Source organism: Pongo abelii, chromosome 6, assembly GCF_028885655.2.
Source record: "Pongo abelii isolate AG06213 chromosome 6, NHGRI_mPonAbe1-v2.0_pri, whole genome shotgun sequence".
Lineage (NCBI taxonomy): Eukaryota > Metazoa > Chordata > Mammalia > Primates > Hominidae > Pongo > Pongo abelii.
Genome location: NC_071991.2, coordinates 132,123,652 through 132,144,403, shown reverse-complemented (window position 1 = coordinate 132,144,403; position 20,752 = coordinate 132,123,652). Strand labels below are relative to the sequence as shown.

Sequence of the window (20,752 nt, the reverse complement as noted above, 5' to 3'; positions counted from 1 at the left end):
ATCTCTAAATCACTTTTGCGTCTTGCTAAGGAATGACTAACTAGTAATCATGCTATCATGAAAATGGCAAATGGAGACAATTACATGTGTTTCTATAAAAATGCCTGCTGAGGTGCATTTTATTTATCAGAACAGAGAATACCTGGGCTAGATTCTGGAACTTTACATGGCTGGCCATAGGATCAACTTGTTTTATCTACCTAAGACCAGGAGATTCTCAGGCCAGTCACAGGAGCCAATTAGAATTGTTAATAATTCTAATAATAAGGCAGTTGCCGTACTGTCAGGAAATGCTTTCATGTATCTCATTTAAAATCCTTTAAACTGCAGTTTAAGCCTGGTTCTCCTTCTCCTAACTTTAATATAAGAATTGTGTATTTACTTAAGTCAATCTTTTGTAAATAAATTACACATTCTATTTGCTTCGAATACTTGAAACAACCCTGCACTTTCCTTATGGATCAATCCATTGTACGTGCATTCCTTGTGTGTCCTAGGATCAACTCTTAGTGACTTTTTGTTCTGGAATTTTGTGATTATATTTCTGAAATGAAAGTTACTGTGCTTTCATGGTGCTCCTTTGGCCTCACTATGTGGGGAAATGTGTTCTAGGTAACATTCAACAGGAAGGAAGTAGCACAAAGAACTGCCTAAAATTCAGCATAAACTCAAATCCTCTCACTCTATCTCTACCTATACCAGCAGAACACCTAAAGTGTTACTTGGAAAAACATGAGTGTTTTTATGGTTGTTGGGGGTGGGGAGCCCAAGAGGAGGGGAATGGGGGATCTGGAGAGAGTGGTCATAGCACAGTTTGAACTTTCAGGGATTCGGAGATGTTGGTTTCAAAATGGAATTTATCCTCAAATCCCAAGATTATAGATCTCCTTCCAAACTGCATTCCCTTCATGGTTTAGAGAACAGTTAGAAGAAAAATTGCTCTCCATATTTTGATTGACATTAAAAACCCTGTGAAAATAGTTTGGAACTTGATCTCTTCAAGGGAAGGACAGTAATTAAACTATAGCTTTCGCCTGCAGCTTTTCTCTCACACTTACTCAGAACTGTTCCAGGGAAGGAAATTCACAAGGAATTCTGTTCTCATATATCACTTCTAGAAGGAGAAAGAGGCATTCCCAAGAAAATTATCCCCAAACTTCTAAATACAAAGAGAAAAGGTTATTTAATGAGTCCCAACCCCAAACTACCGCATTCCATGGAATAAAATCCAATTGAATCAGTCATTTGTGACTGGTAGTCTTTAATAGCCAGCACTACTAAAAAATCATCAGATTTACCCTGCTTGCCATATAGCATCTAGTCTTCACTCAAGTTCTAGCTGTATATGTCTGGTTTTGGCAAACACATTAGAAGGATTTTCAGTTTACAAGTCCATCTGCATAGTCCTGTTAATAGAAGGCATCTATAAATACCAAGTACTTTGTTCTCATCCACTTTTTTTGACCATGTATTGCCACAGCACTAAAACTCCCCCACCCCTTACCATCAGCTCTTTCTAAAAGGAATTCCAGGCTACTACCAACTAGCTGCCTTGTACTACTGTTTCAGACACCCAAATATGTCTATCTCGATATAAAAGCCTGCCCCCTTCCTTTCTGAAACACATTTCCAATCGACATCTCTTTAGATTCTCTAGACACACTCAGGCACACTTTCAAACAGAAAATAAGATTTCTTAAAAAATAGTTTGGTAGGACGTTAAATGTGCTTTCTCAAAACACACCCACTAGCACATGCATTCTCTTGTTATTAGGTTTTATAAGAAACAGACCAGCCTAGGCATCTTCTGTCTTAGCAAATATCCCATCAGTGACATTAACCCAACCAGTGCTAGGTGCTAGTGATCTCTCCATCTCTGACCATATTTCCTTGCAACTCTGGAAGTCTAGTTTTAAATACTGGCAGCAGACTATAACGCAAATGCCTTTGGTTAAAAAATCATTCCCTTTTGGCTTCTCATCAACCTAAAGAATTGTTGATTTTGTTTTTAAAGCAAAAGCTCTTCAAATCTTTGGCAATAAAAGATGCAGAAGAGACTGTGTGAGCAGTCTGGTGCAGTAGGCTTGCTAACACTGGCCTTTGGATATCAGGTATAATCTCATATGGCTGTCCTAAACAAAAGGCTATCCTCATCAAAGTTGCCAGTGCTCCCTAAATGTAAGTCTCTATATGGTCGCCCTTCTTGTCCAAACTCTAAAAACAAAACTGGAAATCTCATCCTGTTTGCCTTCCGGGAATATCCGTATGGCAGTGAAGCCCAGTCAGGCTCGGGAGTTTGCATGGTTTATTGCCTTGAACATTCTTGCATCTCCAGCTACCTTAGCCAGGAATGTTGACTGAAAGCCGGAGAAAGTCCCCAGATTCTCTCTAGAAGATAAAAAAAGAAAGCCTTCTGTGCCTTACCTTGTAGTCTGAAACTTCTTCCCGAGGACTAAGTCGGAAAGGAAGGACTGATTTCTTTAAGCAAGAGCACAGCCAGAGAGCAAGCAGGCAGGCAGGCAGGCAGCCGAATACACACTGCTCTATTCAATAAAACTCCAGACCGCCCTTCCTTGGCCCCTCCCAGAAGTCCAGGCTAAGTGAGCACATATCCCCTATGTTTACAGTCGGCAGGCGGTGGTATGCATTGTCCTGTCGTTTTTCTAATAGGCAGCCAATGACGACACCCCAGCCAAGGTGGATGCAGCCTGCCTGTGGAGATGCCTGTCATTCCCTAGGCATGCTCAGGAAATCACTCATCAGAAAACCCAAGACCTAAAAAGCTCTGAAACTGCGTGCAGGCTGCCAAAACCAGCCTGCTCCATGCCCTTTTTTGGTTATCCTTAGCAGGGCCTCTGGAAGTGAATCCATTGTCAGGAACAATCATAAGAAATGTTAATCTTGGAGAAAGAGGCTGTCTTGTAGAACACAAATGCAGCAATAAAAAGAAAGCACAGTCTCTGAAACAAAAAGTTAACAGATCAGTTTATTGGGCGTGGGGGTGGGGAAGGCTTCTCACCAGAGGGAGTCTTAATAGTATATTTCTTTTCAAAGTACTTGTACGTACAAAATGAGTTTAAATTGTTATGCAATTCTAAAACCTGAAGGAGACAGGACCCGGGTCTGCTGAGCAGACTAAATTCTAGCCTGAAAGAGGCACAACTCCCCAAAATGTGTCTGCATGTGTTATAAAAACAAGCGACCAAAGGGAAACCAAAAGCATAGGTCTTTTTTAGCGGGTAATACTGGCCAGAATAAACCTAAGGTCCTCCAGGCTTGGATATCCTCACTGGCTTCACTTTCCTCTCCTTATCTCTTTTGTTTCCTCAGATTTGGTGATGTGGAGATAGTACTAGAAATTCCTAGAAATTGATGCACATCAGAGAGGGTATGAAGAGACCCACCACCTGCTTTGGGCTGGGGTAGACAGATGCATATATCCCGCAGAGGTGGCATAATGTTCAGGTGACGTCTTGAAAGTGCTCCGACCAACTCTTCATGGTTAGGACGTGTGCTATAAGAGGGTCAGAATTAGCAGATGCTAATGAGAATTAAGGTAACTGGCCCACACATAGTCTTGTCCTTTTCAATATAGAATTCACTCAATTAGCACTCAATTAAAATTGAAAACCCCTTTTTTTGGAGCACTTACTATTTGTCAGGCCTGGGGATAGGTGCAAGATCTATGTCTCATTGTTATATGTTTGGAGACTGTTTCATCACTGAACAAGAGGTTTCACAATATTTTTCCTGGCTAATTACAAGTCCAGATATTGATCTTTAAAAATGGGAGGTTTTACTATATGCCTTTCCCTGTTTATGAAGATGTGACTTAGAAATGATCTCTGTTTACGAAAATGTCCCTGCCCTTTGTGCCTCTTTTAGAACAGTTGGGAAGTAGCCAGTTCACACTGTTGGTTTCCTTCTTCAGCCTTCCAGCATTAACAAGTTACCCAGAGGCATCCATATCAACTCTCTACATTCATCTCTTTCTTGGGAAGGTTGCTTCCCTCCCCTCTTCCTGACTGCTACTGTTGCACAGCCCCAAAAATCTATAGCTGAGGCTCCCAGGCAGAGGGAGAGATGAGCCTCAGGCATCCCAAGAGGAATGCACTTTCCCAGAGGAAAGAATAAATAATGGTTGGTGGGAATCGTACAGTCAATGTTGCATTTCAGGTACACTGTGGCACAAGCAGGCATTTGTGGAACACCACTGTTTATAAAATTGTTCCTGTGGGAAAATGTCTTCTGATCCCAGATAAATGATTTAGAAATAAATTTTCAGAACACGGCCAGTTTTGCTGATGGGGACATCCCAATCCAGAGAGGGAGGAAAGATAGAATAATACTACATATTCTGGTAAACTGCTGGGCTTGAACATATTGTAGGGCAGACATCAGGGAGTTCAGAAAACAGCTCATTCGGTGATCTCTGTGCAAAGATATGACCTGTGTCCAGAGACGTTCCGGGTGCATGATCTCCAGGTGGTATTCTCCATAACTCAGTGAGGCCTGTTTGAAAGTGCTATTTTCCATTACCGCTGCTGATTATATCCTAAACCACACTCTCCCTGCTTGTATAAATAATGCCCTTTGGTGGAACAGCATCAGGGTATAATTTTGCAATCTATGAATAAAATAAATACCAGCTTTCCAGAGGAAAGAAAAGTTGTGTTACAAATGGGGAAAATATTATCAACAGGAAACACAGCAGGGACCTGCATTTTGCATGGTTTTTAGAAGATAAATGGCTAAATATTTTTGGGTTATGTCTTTTGATAAAAAAAATAGTATGTTTCCCTAGATAAATTCTGGATATCTCATATATAGGGTATAGTGGATGAGTGACCACACAACCTATTTTATGTATTTGAAATACACTTATCGTGGAGGAACTATATAGTTTGAAGAATAATTTAACAAATTTCATGTAGTGTATACCATGATATTGAAAAATTCTTCTTTCTTTGTCCTTTTACTTTTTTTAAACAATCAAGAATTTAAAAAAGAAAGGAAGGGGAATAAAAAGAAAAAAAAGGATACATGTTGCTGAATCTCTGCCATGGGAAACTTTACTTTCATAGTATTTACTCTTTCCAGAGGTCATTTGTAAACAGCCCTAAAAATACACGAGATTTATATAGGAAATTTCTGTGAAATATATGTCCCAATTGGATCATCCCAGATAAAGGACTGCTTGTCTATCATAGGCTAGATCTACCTAATCAAACCATAATAAATCTAAAAAGACATTTAGAAATGTCTGGACTATTCTTTGTATTTTTTTAGTTACAACTGAGTGTTTGCTATGATGTAGATCAGTAGCAAGAAATTATATTTTGCTTGCATGTCAACCTGGGAAAAGTAAAAACAGGCCATTTTTTAATTCAAAATTAGTTACTTCATTTAGTCGTGAAAAACATACCTCCTTTCAGCTTAAAGTACCTACTTTATTCAATAGAAAAGAAGATTTGAAAGTTTTAAAAGGCAGCAGAACACCCTTTGCCAGATTCTTTTAGTCAAATAAAACCTTTGCCAACACCCAGGTTTATCAAACAATAAAAGCAGACTGGTAGAATCTTGATATCAAAATTGGACACAAAAGTACCAAACACAATAGAGAATTTGGATTAAGTGCACTTATGAACGCAGATGAAAAAATTAGTAATTGAATCCAACAGTGTGGAAAAAAGAGATAAGGCCAATCCAGAGATGGTTTAAGATCTGAAAATCCACTGATATAATGTACAACATTAGCAGTTTAAAAATAAAATAAAATAAATAAGAAAAGTAGAAAAATGAAAAGAGAAAGATTGTCTCAATAGGTGAATGATACTTGGTAAACTTAGTAATTATTTTGGAAAAAAAACTCTTGGAAAACTAGAAATAGAATCTTTTTAAACATAATGAGAGGCATTTACCAGAAATCTATAGCAAACGTCATGCTTAATGATAAAATGTTAAAAGCATTCCCATTATAATCAGCGAAAAGACCAAGCCACTACTATCTCTTCTACAACTAAAAAAAATGTGCTAGATACCTAACCAAGACAAATAAATAGAAAAAATAGCCACTGGGATTAGAAAGAGAAATAAAGGTCTTTATTTGCTGTACGATTATCTGTGTAGAGAATTTGAGAGGATCTATAATATATTGGAACTAATAGAAGAGCTTAGCAAGATTGTTGGAATTAAGTTCAAGATGCAAAAACCTAGAAGAGCTTAGCAAGATTGTTGGAATTAAGTTCAAGACGCAAAAACCTAGAGTTTCTGTAATCAGCCATCTCTAATTTTTAAATGTAATGGAAAAAGATGCTATTCATAATAACAAAAAGTGTTCATTACCTGGGAATAAATGTAACAAAATATGTGCAAGAAAGTTATAAAACTTGAGTTAAGGGCATGAAAAACCTGACTAAATTGTGAAATGTATCATCTTCATGAATGAAAAACCTGGAAGTTGTAAAGATATATATTCTCCTCAAAGTAATCCATGCATTCATTATTCTTTTCTTTTTTTTTTTGAGACGGAGTCTCGCTCTGTCGCCCAGGCTGGAGTGCAGTGGCATGATCTTGGCTCACTGCAAGCTCCACTTTCCGGGTTCAAGCGATTCTCCTGCCTCAGCCTCCTGAGTAGCTGGTACTACAGGCGCCCGCCACCACGCCCAGCTAATTTTTTGTATTTTTAGTAGAGACGGGGTTTCACTGTGTTAGCCAGGATGGTCTCGATATCCTGACCTCGTGATCCACCTGCCTTGGCCTCCCAAAGTGCTGAGATTACAGGCGTGAGCCACCGCGCCCAGCCGCATTCATTATTCTAATTAAAATCTCCAAATGATGTATTTTGTAGAACTTGACAAAACAATAGTAAATATTTTAAAAGTAAAGACCTAAAAATAGGCAAAGAGGTTTTTTTATAGAGCAATTCTAATTAAGATAAGCGCTATTCACACAAGACTAAACAAATAGATCAATAGAATAAAGCAGAAAGCCTAGAAATAGACCCCAGCATATATGAATTATTTTAGAGGAAGTATTATAAATAAAGAAGAAAAGGGTGGATTACTCTATTAATGGCAGGGTTACAATCAATTTTGTGGAAACAGAAAATTTAGATTCAAAGTTTCTACTACACACTATAATAAACTAGGTTATATAAAAAACAAACTTAGAAATGATTAGAAAAAATTGAAGGTGAATTTTTTTTATCATAGGGTATATAACATAAAAAACAGAATTAACAAATGAAAAGACTAATAAATTTGAGGATATGGTTAAACACGGCAGATCACATCAGAACACTCATTTAATTTCTGCTTCCCCACACCTCTCCAGAATGATAGTAAAGCAATAAAAAAATCATAAATAAATCCTACAAGACAAAGAGTACCTGAAAGGAATTAGCATGAGTCCAGATGTCAGCCAAATTTTGGACTATGGAAAATGGACAGATGGCTGGAAATTGACTCAACAGAGCTGAGAAACTGAAATCTGGTCCTGTAAATTAGGATGCCAGCAAGAAGGACACTGATTCAAGCCTCAGAATCAGGAAAAACTCGGGATATGGAAGCCCTGGGAACCTCTGAGGACAGGCGGTGGAGCAGAAAACAGATTTGTTGAAAGTCTGGGTAAGGAATAGTTAGAAGTCCAGATAGCGTCCTCTACCCCACACAACCAGCTGAGCATCTCTCTCTCAACCAGATGGAAAACTGGAAGTTTATTCTGATTCTTCTATGAAGTGCTGGACTCAGAAGAACAAGTGAAGCAGTGAACAGGGAAGAGGCTAAATGCTGAAAATAAATGTTTAAATGAAAGCCAACTCGTTGAACACTGAACATCTCCAATCGCCTCACCCTGCAGGGCTCCCAGGACACCAACAATCAGGTTTGTATCCCACAGACAGGAAATTGAAGGATTCCATTCCAGAGAAACTGGCATGCTCATGGAAAAAAAGACCTAAACTCACAGACATTTGAGAGACATTGTCCAGTGCACTTTAGTAACCCATTTGCAGCAACTTCCAATTGGCTACTTAGTACCTCACTCTTTTTTTTTTTTTTTTTGAGACGGAGTCTCACTCTGTCACCCAGGCTGGAGTGCAGTGGCACCACGTCAGCTCACTGCAACCTCTGTCTCCTGGGTTCAACAAATTCTCCTGCCTCAGCCTCCCGAGTAGCTGGGAGTACAGGTGCCCACCACCACACCCGGCTAATTTTTGTATGTTTTATTAGAGACGGGGTTTCCCCATGTTGGCCAGGCTGGTTTCAATCTCCTGACCTCGTGATCCACCTGCCTCGGTCTCCCAAAGTGCTGGGATTACAGGCGTGAGCCACCGTACCCGGCCTACCTCACTCTTAAATATGAGCATCACATTAAGGAAAGAGAGATTATAACAAACAACAGAAACACACACACACACACACACACAGAAGAGAGGTTGGGTAGGAAATGGAAGAAAACTTGGAGAAAACTACAATTACAGTTCTCAGTGAGATAAGAGAAGATATTGTATCTATGAAACAAGAAAATCAGGCTTTAAAAAGGCACTTTCAGAGAACAGAAAAGAATGCTTGTATATGAAAAGTATGATGGCAGAAATTTACAAAAATTCAACTCAAGAAATGCAAGATAAGGTTTAGAAAAATCAACTGGGCATGGTGGTTCATGCCTGTAATCCCAGCCCTTTGGGAGGCTGAGAAGAAGGAGCCTAGGAGTTCAAGACCAGCCTGGACAACAGGGCAAAACCCTGTCTCTATGAAAAATACAGAAATTAGCTGAGCATGGTGGCACGCGCCCATAGTCCCAGTCCTAGGGAGGCTGAGGTGGGAGGATAGCTTAAGCCCAGGAGGTGGAGGCCACAGTGAGCCATGATTGTGCCACTGCACCCCAGCTTGGGCAACAGAGGTAGATCTTGTCCTAAAAAAAAAAAAATTCAGAAAAATCTTACAGAAAAATGAAGAAAAAGGCAAGCTGGAATAGAAAAGATAAAAGATAAAAACACTACATAATTACACCTGAGTGTACGTAAAAAAGAGGACAGAAAAAAATAGTAAGAAGAAAATTATCAAAGGAAATAATAAAATAAGACTTCCGAAAACTAAAGGATACAAGTTTCCAGATCCAAAGGGCCCAATGGGCCAATATAATGAATGAAAACATATTTCATTCTGAAATTATCAAGTTCCAAGGTTATATGCTTCACCTCAAGGGGGAATAATACTTTGGAGTGAAAATTAGAAACCAAGAAGGAGGACAAAAATCAGGAAACAGAGAATGCAAACCCAGGATAGAGGTGAAAGAGTCCCATGATAGTAAAAGAAAATCCCAGGACAATAGCTGTATGGCTCATTAAGAAAGCAACCATTAGACATTGCAGCAGTGGATGCCAGGAGGAATGTTTTAAGGAAAAGTGAGGTAGATAGATTATTCAATGTATTCTTGGCAAAAGCACTTGCAGTAAGTACATAGAAAATAAGTAAATGTAAGATTGAGGTCATTATAATTAAAAAAAAAAACATTTGTACAAAAAAGGAAAAGTAATCATTGGATACCATATAGTTCAACTGTAAGAAAAATTTACCACAATCATAAGAATGGAAATATTGCACATTGATTTTTACCAAAACCAAGATGATGTAATTAGATTCAGAGGATAGCAGGCAAGACCATATTAGTAGGATGATGGTGGGGAAGAGAGCCAAACCTTCATTTCATTCAGCAAGAAATCATAGATAATGTCTACTATTGAAAATGTAATAAATAGCAGAATTAGTATGTTGTTTAGGCTCATGGAAATAAATGCCTAAAAGAACAGTAAGGCTGGGCACGGTGGCTTGCTCCTATAATCCCAGTATTTTGGGAGGCTGAGGCAGGCAGATCGCTTGAGCCCAGGAGTTTGAGGCCAGCCTGGAAAACATGCTGAAACCTCATCTCCACAAAAAGTATAAAAAATTAGCCAGGCGTGGTGGTGCACGCCTGTAGTCCCAGCTACTCGGTAGGTGAGGTGGGAGGGTCACCTGAGCCTGGGAGGTCGAAGCTACAGTGAGTCATGTTTGCACCACTGCACTGCAGCCTGAGTGACTGAGTGAGACCCTGTCTCAAAAAAAAAAAAAAAAAAAAAGTTCATTTATTCTTTGATTCACTCACTGAACAAATGTTTACTGAGTTTCTACCACATGCCAGGGCCTGTTCTAGATGTTGTGAACAAGATACGTTTTGATGGAGGGAGGCAGATATACACATTAGCTAATACATGAATATATAATGTCAGGCAGTGGTAAGTGCTATAAAAAGAAAAGAAGGAGTAAAGGAATAGGGAGAAACAGGGAAGTCTTTTCTGAAGAAGGTTTTCAACAGAGACATGAATAAAGTGAAGGAACAAGCAGTGAGACTACATGAAGGAAAAGCCTTCCAGAAGGCAAGACAGCAAGTGCATATTAAAGAAATAGCAACGAGCCCAGGGGGACTTGGGGAGGAGTGAGAGCCTGTGGCCAGATCTGTCATCCAGAGGCTTCTAGCCATGGTAAGGACTGCGGGGCTTGTTCTAAGATGGAAGGTCATTGGAAGATTTTGAGGCAGGAAAAAAAAAGCACTGTGTCTACCTTGTCTAGAATAGAGGCAAGATTGCCAGAGGCAGAAACAGGAGGTGATTGCCCACTCCCAGGTGACAGGTGCTGTTGTGGGCTGGGGCAGAGGTGCTTGGGAGCTGAGAGAGTATTTATTTCTAGGACATGGAGATTCACTGATGGCTTAGATGAGGACTGTGAAAAAAAGAGAGGAATCAAGAGTGTCTCCTGTTATGGTCTGAATAATGGAGTGAATGGGAGTGCTATTGAATAGAACGGGCACCCTTAGGGGGATGGACATTTGCGGGGAGGGGTGGAAATCATATTAGACATATTTCAGGCATGTTAAGATGTTAAGAGGGGAGGGAGTGTCATATGCAAATCTGGTGTTCAGAAAAGGGATCCAGGCTTGAGATGCACATTTGCGAATCTTCAGTTTTTAGATAGGATTTAAAACCAGGAATGAGTTACCTGAGGGAGTGCAGACAGAAAAGAGCAGAGATGTGGGAGCTAACACCCCAACATTTACATCCCAGAAAAGGAGGCTGAGAAGGAGCTGAGAGCCATTGCTCAGGGGAAGAGGCAGTTGAAGGAAGGGGTGGCGTGGAGGACTCCTGCTTTTGTTAAAAGTCATATAGTATTATTTAACTTTTCAAACAATATACTTGTGATAGATTGGGTTATTGTTACCCAATTCACTTCCTCTTTTAATGGAATTCCTTGCAGCACTCTAAGTAGGTGGACTTGACCATGTGGTTTGCCTTGAGCAGTGCAGTGTGGCCAGAGGTGACGGCGTGCCTGTCCATGGGGGAGGCTTAAAGAGGCGTCGAATGTTTGCTTTTGCGTTGAGCACCTGCCCTTTGCCATGATAACAGCATACCACATGCAGTGGGTTGAGCAGTGCCCCCTGACAATGTGTTCATCCAAACACATAGGACCTTATTTGGAAATAGGGTCTCTGTATGTATAATTAAGGATCTCAATATGAAATCGTACTGGATTGTCCAGGTGGGCCTGAAATCCAACCACAAGTGGCCTTACAAGAAAAAGACAGCGAGATTTGAGATACACAAAACAAGGAGGAGAAGAGGGGGTGAATACAGAGGCAGGGATGGAAGCGACACATCTATAAGCCAAGGAATGCTGAGGCTTGCCAGTGACCCCTAGAAGCTGGAAGGGAGGCGTGGGGTGCAGTCTCCCTCAGGGCCCCAGAAAAAGCCAGCGACCCTGTTGACACCTTGATTTTGTACTCCTGGCCTCTAGAACTGTGAGAGAAGAAATGTGTATTGTTCTATCACCCAGTTTGTGGTAATTTGTAATAGCAGCACAGGAAACGAATCCTCCTCCGATAGTGGCTGCTCTGCAGTTTGGTTTCCAGAATGAGAAGACACATGGAGCGGGGCTGGGCCGCTGAGTCCAGTCAACACCAGCAGAGCTACTATTTCCCAGGCCTCATGTGACGGGAGCAAGAAACAAATGTTTGCTGTTGTAAGCCACTGACGTTTGAGAGCATTTTTTCTCTTTACAAAGAGAAAGGTAACTAATATTTATCAATATTAAGTGAGAGTTAAACTAAAGAAAAAAATTTGGTTACATCAAGAAATAAAAATTTCTGTTCAAAAAAAGCCACCATCTACAAAGGGAAAAGACAAGCCCAGAGAAATTTTTCAATGTTTAAAACAAAGAATTAGAATCTAGACTATCGGCTGGGCGTGGTGGCTCACACCTGCAATCCCAGTGCTTTGGGAGGCCGAGGCAGGAGGATCACCTGAGGTCAGGAGTTCGAGACCAGCCTGGCCAATATGGTGAAATGCTGTCTCTACTAAAAATACAAAAATTAGCTAGGCATGTTGGCGCACGCCTGTAATCCCAGCTACTTAAGAGGTTGAGGCAGGAGAATTGCTTGAACCCGGGAGGCGGAGGTTGCAGTGAGCCCAGATCACACCACTGCACTCTGCACTCCAGTCTGGGCAACAGAGCAAGACTCCATCTTAAAAAAAAAAAAAATCTAGACTATCAAGGAATGCCTACAAATCAACTGATACAGAGAGAGAGAGAGTGTGTGTGTGTGTAAGAGAAAACCCAATAAAAAATAGGTATAGGATAAACAGTCCACTTAGGAGAACACTGCAAAGGTCAAAAGCCTTGAAATGATGTTCAACTTCATTAGTCATCAGAAAAATGCAAGTTAAAACAATGCCAACCAGATTGGTAAAGAAAAAAAGTTTAATCATGCAAAACTAAATGTTGTTGATGATGTACAGAAACAAATTCTTACACATTTTGGATAAGAAAGTAGATTGGTGCATTCACTTTGTTGAGTGATTTGACAATATCTAGTGACTTTCAGTATGCACATCTATATTCTGTAATCCCATTTCTAGGTATATCCTCTTGGGACACCCTCACACTCTTAAGCCAAGAGACATGTCAAAGGAAGCTCATTCGAGCATTGTTTGCAGTAGTGAAAACGTTGTTAAAAATGCTCCAATAGCAATTGGCAGGGGAGAGGCTACAGAAACCATGATATATAACATAATAGCTAAATATCTAATTATATAAATATATGTATAATTATAAAAATACATAATAGCTAATACCATATTATATATGGAATAGGATGGGGTATTATACATAATAGCTAAAATGAATGACCTAGATGTACCTGAAACTCAAAAGCATATTAAGTGGGAAAAAAGAAGCAGGTTGCAATTGGAATTATTCCATTTGTATGAATCATTTAAGAATGCATATAAGAATGGACTAGAACCACATCAAATTTAACATAGTTGTTGGCCATAAGGAGGGAGAGAGGAGAATGGTACTGGTCTTGAAATTAAGAAATTTAAAGTGTATCAGCAATGTATAAAAGAGCATCTTAAGCAATATGAAAAAAATTACATCTGTTAACACTGCAGAGCATGTACACAGGTGTTTGTTGTGTTATTCTTAAGCTTTTGGTTGTTTTGTTTTTTTAAAAAAAATTGCAATATAAATGAGACATTCTCCCCCCAGAGCACTAGTAATCTGGTCCTCTAGATTACTTCTCGGATGTTCCTGTGATGTCAGGAAAAGCCACTGTGCTTCTTTGTCCTCAGGCCAACAGAGTAGCTCACTTGGGGCCAGCCCAACTAGCAGGAGAATGGACCTGCCCTGACTGTGAGGTCCTCAGCTTAGTCACACATTTGTACAAAGGCTTTGACACCATAACATCAACAGTCACTCCTTAAGGAGTAATAACTTAAGCCACAGCCTGCTTAGCACCTGCTCAGCACCTGCTCAGCGCTTGGTGCCACCTGTTTTATGAGTAGGGTGCAGATGAAATGAGAGTCTGCACTGACCCACTTTGATGGGGCCAGTCTCCTGGAGCAGCAGGTGGAAGAAGAAGGGCACTGATGGTCCGGAATAAGGCCGAGGCCCTGACAAAATGAAAGAGGGCATGATCAGAGAAGACCCAGTGTGGATGAAGGAGCTCCTGAGATAAATGGTAGTGTTTCTCACTTCCATGGCACAGGACTGGCCATCCTCTCAGCCTCCCTATAGGAAGTCTCTGTCTCCTTATTTCTTGAGCTATAGAGGATGACTAGATGTCTCCATGTTCCAACCTTCCCAGTCCACTCATATTCATTGCTGTTGGATTTGCTGTAACCTTAGAGAAAGCAAAAAGTTTCCAGAAATTTCTCCCAGTCTCCAATGGGTATCTGAGTCATGCAAAGCTGTGGCTAGATTTTTCTCAGCTATTCATTTGTCCATTCATTCATTTATTCACTCAACATCTGAACATCTGTTACCTGCAAGGCTTACTGTTAGGTTCTGTCCTTGTTATAATCTTGTCATTGTCACTTTCATAGAATCAGAGACATGGTGTGTGCCTCTAGAGAACTGCTGTTCTAATGGGGAAGCTCTGACAGGCACCGGAGATGGACTCCAGGATGGCAAGTCCTGAGAGAGACCATTTGGCTCTGCAAGTCTGCACGTGCTAACCCAGCCGTGCACGTTTCCTCTTCCTGTTCATGCTCAAGGAAGCCTGTCTGAAATCCAACCAAGACTGTTTGGTGAGGCCTGGCCTCCCCTCCTAACCAGAAAACACGCCCTTCACTCATTTCAGAAAGAAAAAATAAAAAAGCCAGTCTTATAATTGGCTTTGCATTGCAGGCATACTTGTGAGGGGCGCAAATAAGAAAACATTTAAAATATTTGATCTATTTTGGGTGAGATTCTGTAGCTTTGGCCTAGCCGACTGTCATCTGAAAGGCAAGAAGCTAGAGATTTCTCTTGGGGGATAGACTATTTTTAAGACCCGAAAAATATTTTTAAAGAGATTGCTGAGTCTGGTGATAACTGGGGAGAAATGGCTGTTTGGACTAAGCAAACTGTGTGATATAGATGCATCTAACTACTGATCAATCTCTGCTGGAGGTTTGATGGATTTATGACACACACACGCATGCACACACACACACACACTCACACAGAGACAGAGAGAGAGAGAGTGTGTGTACACGAGGGAGAACTGAAATATCTTTGCAGCTTCACAGTCTCGTCCCTTTCTGAACCCTCACTGGGCCTTTCAGCTTCATTTCACCTCACGCTGCTTCCTGCTCTTTCGTCTCTCTGTTGGTCCCTCCTCTCTGTCTATAAACATGTCCAAGGGTTGGGGCGAAAATACCTTTGACTGACTCTTGTTTCTTTTAGCTCCACTCTTCTCTTTCCTCTTAGTGTCAAATTTCTCCAAATGATTAGTTTATGAAGCAGCCTCTCCCTGTTCTTCGTCCATGACCTCACCTCTTGATCCAGGGACATTATGTCTTCAGCCTCCCTTCCTCCCTCCCTGTCTGCCCGCCATGCTCCCTAACTCCTCTTGCTTCTCTCTTCGTCTTTGGTGGCTCCTGACGCCAGTGTCTAGCCTATCGTCCTATCTCTCTGGCCTCTTGACGTTTTCTACTTGTGCTTTCTTTTCCCTAAACATGGGCATCCTCCCAGGTCCAGGCTTGATCTCCCTCCTAGAAACCAATAATACCTACTTCACAGGACAGAAGTAAGAATTGAATGAAATAAAATGCCTATGAAGCTGCTTTGTGAACTAACTGCTCATTTACTTACACACAATAAACATTTATGAAGTAGCTTCTCTGTACTAAAACTTTTCTCAGTCCTGATGTATTAGGCCATTCTAGCATTGCTAAAAATACCTGAGACTGGACAATTTATAAAGAAAAGAGGAGGCCGGGTGCAGTGGCTCATGCCTGTAATCCCAGCACTTTGGGAGGCTGAGGCAGGTGGATCACCCGAGGTCAGGAGTTCGAGACTAGACTGGCCAACATGGTGAAACTGCATCTCTACCAAAAGTACAAGAATTAGCCAGGCGTGGTGGCCTGTAGTCCCAGCTACATGGGAGCCTGAGGCAGAAGAATTGGTTGAACCCAGGAGGCGGAAGTTGCAGTGAGCCAAGATCGTGCCACTGCACTCCAGCCTGGGTGACAGAGTGAGACTCCCTCTCAAAAAAACAAAAAAAGAAAAGAGGTTTAAGGGGCTCATGGTTCTGCAGGCTTTATAGGAAGCATGGTATCGGCACCTGCCCACCTTCTGGTGAAGCCTCAGGAATCTTTCAATCATGATGGAAGGCAAAGCAGGAGCAGGTGCTTCACATGGTGAAAACAGGAGCTAGCTAGAGAGAGAGAGAGAAAGAGAGAGGTGCCATACACTTTTAAACAGCCAGATATTGTGAGAACTCACTCACTATCCTGAGGACAGCACTAAGAAGATGGTGCTAAATCATTCATGAGAAATCCATCACCACGATCCAATCACCTTTGAGGACAGCACCAAGAAGATGGTGCTAAATCATTCATGAGAAATCCATCACCACGATCCAATCACCTTTGAGGACAGCACCAAGAAGATGGTGCTAAATCATTCATGAGAAATCCATCACCACGATCCAATCACCTTTGAGGACAGCACCAATAAGATGGTGCTAAATCATTCATGAGAAATCCATCACCACGATCCAATCACCTTTGAGGACAGCACCAAGAAGGTGGTGCTAAACCATTCATGAGAAATCCATCCCCATGATCCGATCACCTCCTACCAGGCCCCACCTCCAATACTGCAGATTACAATTCAACATGAGATTTGGGTGGGGACAAATATTCAAACAATATCACCTGGGAATACGTTGATACTGTATAAGACACTGTACCTGCCCTTCTCGTAAAAGGGGTTTGCCTTTTGCTGGCAGATATACATGGAATTGCATAAGTGCGGTAGTGGGGCAGGTTTCCCACAAAAATTCTGTGCAGTGGGGGTTATGTCAGGCAACCAAGGAGGAAGAGGTCATTCTTATCTTACTAGGGTTTTTAAAAAAATCTCATTGTTCTCATGTTGTTAACAATTAGCTGTTGTGATAACAAATAATATGCATATTTATACCCTGAACATTTTTTTCTTTTTTTTTTTTTTTTCCCGAGACAGAGTCTTGCCCTGTCATCCAGGCTGGAGTACAGTGGCACAATCTCAGCTCACTGCAACTTCTGCCCCCGGGTTTAAGCAATTATCCTCCCTCAGCCTCCAGAGTAACTGGGATTACAGGCGCGCACCACCACACTCAGCTAATTTTTGTATTGTTAGTAGAGACAGGGTTTCACCATGTTGGCCAGGCTGCTCTCAAACTCCTGATGTCGTGATCCGCCCATCTCGGCTTTCCAAAGTGCTGGGATCAGAGGCATAAGCCACCGCGCCCGGCCTGAACTTTGTTTTCATTGCAAATTAATGCAATTGCTCAGACACCTTCAATATCATCTTACTACCAATAAGATAAAGTTAAGGCTTGGCTGAGCATTTTAGGGGAATCAATCATCGTCCCTCTGCTTGCCTTTCCTACAATTCCCTGCACAAACTTCTTCTTTCTCCCTCTCTTTTCTCCTTGGCACCAGCCCCACATCATGTAGTGCACCTCCTGCCTCAGTGACTTCAGTCTTGGTGCTTCTCCCGCTTCACATTTGCCCACTCTGGCTCCAGACCCACTTGAAAGCTGCCTCTAAAATCCCAGCACCCAGCTCACACCCTTTCTCGGACAACTTGCAATCCAAGAAGTGAGGTCAGACTCTCATTTTCTCTTTATCATTTACTGACTTGAATTATTTGATTTGATTGTATTTAAGTATATCCATCCTGTTTCCCTAACTAGATTAACAACTAATTAATTAATAGTTGAGTGATAGCTAATGAATAACTAATTAATCAATGAATAATTGACAAATATTTCTTGAGTGCCTGTTATGTGTTACTCTATTAAGTCCTAATGCCGTCGTGGTGAACAAGGCAAACACAATTTTAAAACATCAAGTCTATACCATAAAATCATCAGCCATATATAATCCCTACCTATATTTCTCTTTTTTTCTCTTTTTCTGTACTCCCTTTCTGAGCCAGAATTTAAAAATGCAAACAAAATATGAAGGTACCTTGACAAAATTATTTATATTCAACTTGTACACAAACCCAGAACCAAATCTGAGAATGCAAGTTGGTGCCTGGGGAACGGTGAGTGTGGATTTGGGTCCAGGCCAAGAGCCCTGGAGTCTGGTTGTTTGTTGCTACCCTAATTAAGAGGTGCAGGTGTCTGCAAAGGGGAGCTAATGATACAGTCCTCCCACATGCCCAGGAATGCCAGGTATACCACACACAGAACTACCCTTGTATGGACTTTGGGGACACTTTGTTACATGTATCTTCTGGAAGGCAGAGAAGTAGTAGCCATAATAATAACAAACATCTAAGTATGGCTAAGGGCTGATTTAGAAACTAGAGTGCCAATTAGCTAAGTTAAAGTGGGAAATACATTTTTTTTTTTTTTTGAGATGGAGTCTCGCCCTGTTGCCCAGGCTGGAGTGCAATGGCACGATCTCGGCTCACTGCAACCTCTGCCTCCTGGGTTCCAACAATTTTCATGCTTCAGCCTCCTGAGTAGGTGGGATTACAGGCACCTGCCACCACATCCAGCTAATTTTTGTATTTTTAGTAGAGACGGGGTTTCACCATGTTAGCCAGGCTGGTCTCAAACTCCTGACCTCGTGACCCACCCGCCTTGGCCTCCCAAAGTGCTGGGATTACAGACATGAGCCATTGCGCCCAGCTAGTGGGAAATATATTCTGAGAGGGAAAACTCAGGTGGCCATTTATAACAAGTCTTCTCTCTGGTGGACAGCCCCTCTCAGGACACAGAGAAAGAGGTGTTAGGGAAAGTTCTGACCGATAACCCAAGAGGCTGGCCAATCTGGAGAGATGGCTCCAGCAATCTGTGGTGGCTGATAAATTGCCCCTCTTTAGGGATATTTCTGTCTGAAAAACTAAGCCCCATTGCTCGAAGAACTTCTTCTCCCTAAAATAATACCAGAGGATTACTCATATGTTCTTCTTGCTCAAACTCTAAAACACTTGCCTTCTCTTTGTCTGCCATTTACACTGCCTTCTTTGAAGTAATGGATCTCATATTTATGTATCATGTTTAGTTGAATATTTCCTGGTGTTTTATAGGAATCTATCTCCTTAGAAAGACTATCTCTAAATCTCAAAATCACTTTGTTGAATAGTTAATTTCTGGGAAGTTTTTATTTAAGTAGACTATTTACAATATGTGACTCTAGATAGACAGACTGAGAGACCGATTAGATAGATAGACAGATAAATAGATAGATTAGATAGATAAATAGATAATAGGTAGATAGAGGTATAGATAGATAGAGATATGGGCCTAGATCTAGATCTAGATCTAATTGAGCAAGTACTCATTTCTGTATCCCAGCGTCTGGTATAATATCACACAAAATGTTATGGGATGAATGAATTTTAGAGCATTTTAACTTCCTGATCTCATTTCCAAATTTTGGGATTCTTCTTACTTTCAGAACCCTATATGATTTGGATCTGTGTCCTGGCCCAAATCTCATGTCCAGTTGTAATCCCCAATGTTGGAGGTGGGGCCTGGTGGGAGGTGATTGGATCATGGGTGTGGATTTCCCCCTTGGTGCTGTTCTCGTGATAGTGAGTGAGTGAGTGCTCTCGAGATCTGTTTGTTTAAAAGTGTGTGGCATCTCCCTGCTGTCTGTCTCCCTCCTCCTCCAGCCATGTAAGATGGGGTTGCTTCCCCTTTGCCTTCCACCAGGATTGTAAGTTTCCTGAAACCTCCCCAGAAGCCATGCAGATGTCAGCATCATGCTTCCTGCACAGCCAGTGAAACTGTGAGCCAATTAAACCTCTTTTCTTTATAAATTACCCAGTTTCAGGTATTTCTTTATAGTAATGTGAGAATGGACTAATACAGAACCCTTAGCTAGGATGGCTTGTAGCAACTCTCCCAATCCAGAACTGTAACACTCCTCGCCTCCCATGAAGAAAACCCATGCTCGAGACTGCCCAAGTTCAAAGAGACCATTCTACATTATCTAGGCACTAGAGCCTAGAGCCATAGAATATATCTATTTAGGGCCAGATGCTCCCTTTACCAGGCTGGAGTGGCAAGGAGAGCTGGGACTACACTCACTTAGAAGAGCACCTGGCCATTTCTATTTTCTGCTTCCTCTTCATTTTGCTGGCTGGTGGGCTTTGGACCAGGCTTCTTCCTCAATGGAGTGATAAGGTCCAAGATTCAACTGAAGATTCAATTGTAGTCCAACTAAGATCAGTTGGAAGATACCCTGCATTTGGAGGCCAAGGCTCCAGCCAATAGGAAAAGTGCTCCTTCGTCCAGTACTGGCCTCTGTACCTATTTCTTCCCTTGGGAAACTCACAGAGAAGGTTGCCTGATGGTAGGGAGCCAAACTGGGGGTTCCCAGGTCTGTTCCTGCTAAATACTACTCTTTTAAGATGGTTTATAAGCTGCAAAGACCTGATTGCAAATATTTCAAAAATAATAATAATAATACAAACAATGGTAAATGTCTATTGGCATTTTTCATCCAACGGGTTGTGCCACCCACACTATCATCACTTTTCTTTTCTATATCCCCATGAAGTTAATTGGCAAATGTTATAACGTTCACTTACAGGAAGCAAAGACAGGTTTAGAACCTGACCTCAGGACACAGGAAGAGTTCTAACACAGAAAGAGTGCAGATTACAAGTTAAGCAACTTGAGAAAGTCATTTAAACTCTCTGAGTTTTAGTTTTCTCACTTGTAAAGT

At 41.3% G+C, this 20,752-nt stretch overlaps 1 protein-coding gene across 17 annotated transcripts in view; it reads right to left on the bottom strand.

Moving 5' to 3' along the window:
* The window catches only part of CALD1 (caldesmon 1), a 231,845-nt gene that overhangs the window by 192,325 nt on the left and 18,768 nt on the right, over positions 1-20,752 (bottom strand). For 8 of the 17 annotated variants that reach the window (XM_024249331.3, XM_024249332.3, XM_063725549.1 and 5 more), the window contains exon 1: positions 2,425-2,957. The exons of 4 other annotated variants lie outside the window; for them this stretch is intronic. The gene's annotated coding sequence lies outside the window, so the exon portion shown is untranslated. Of the gene's footprint in view, positions 1-2,424; positions 2,958-20,752 lie in introns of those variants that run through there. 5 more of the 17 variants (XM_054558996.2, XM_063725557.1, XM_063725553.1 and 2 more) reach the window with 5 other exon arrangements.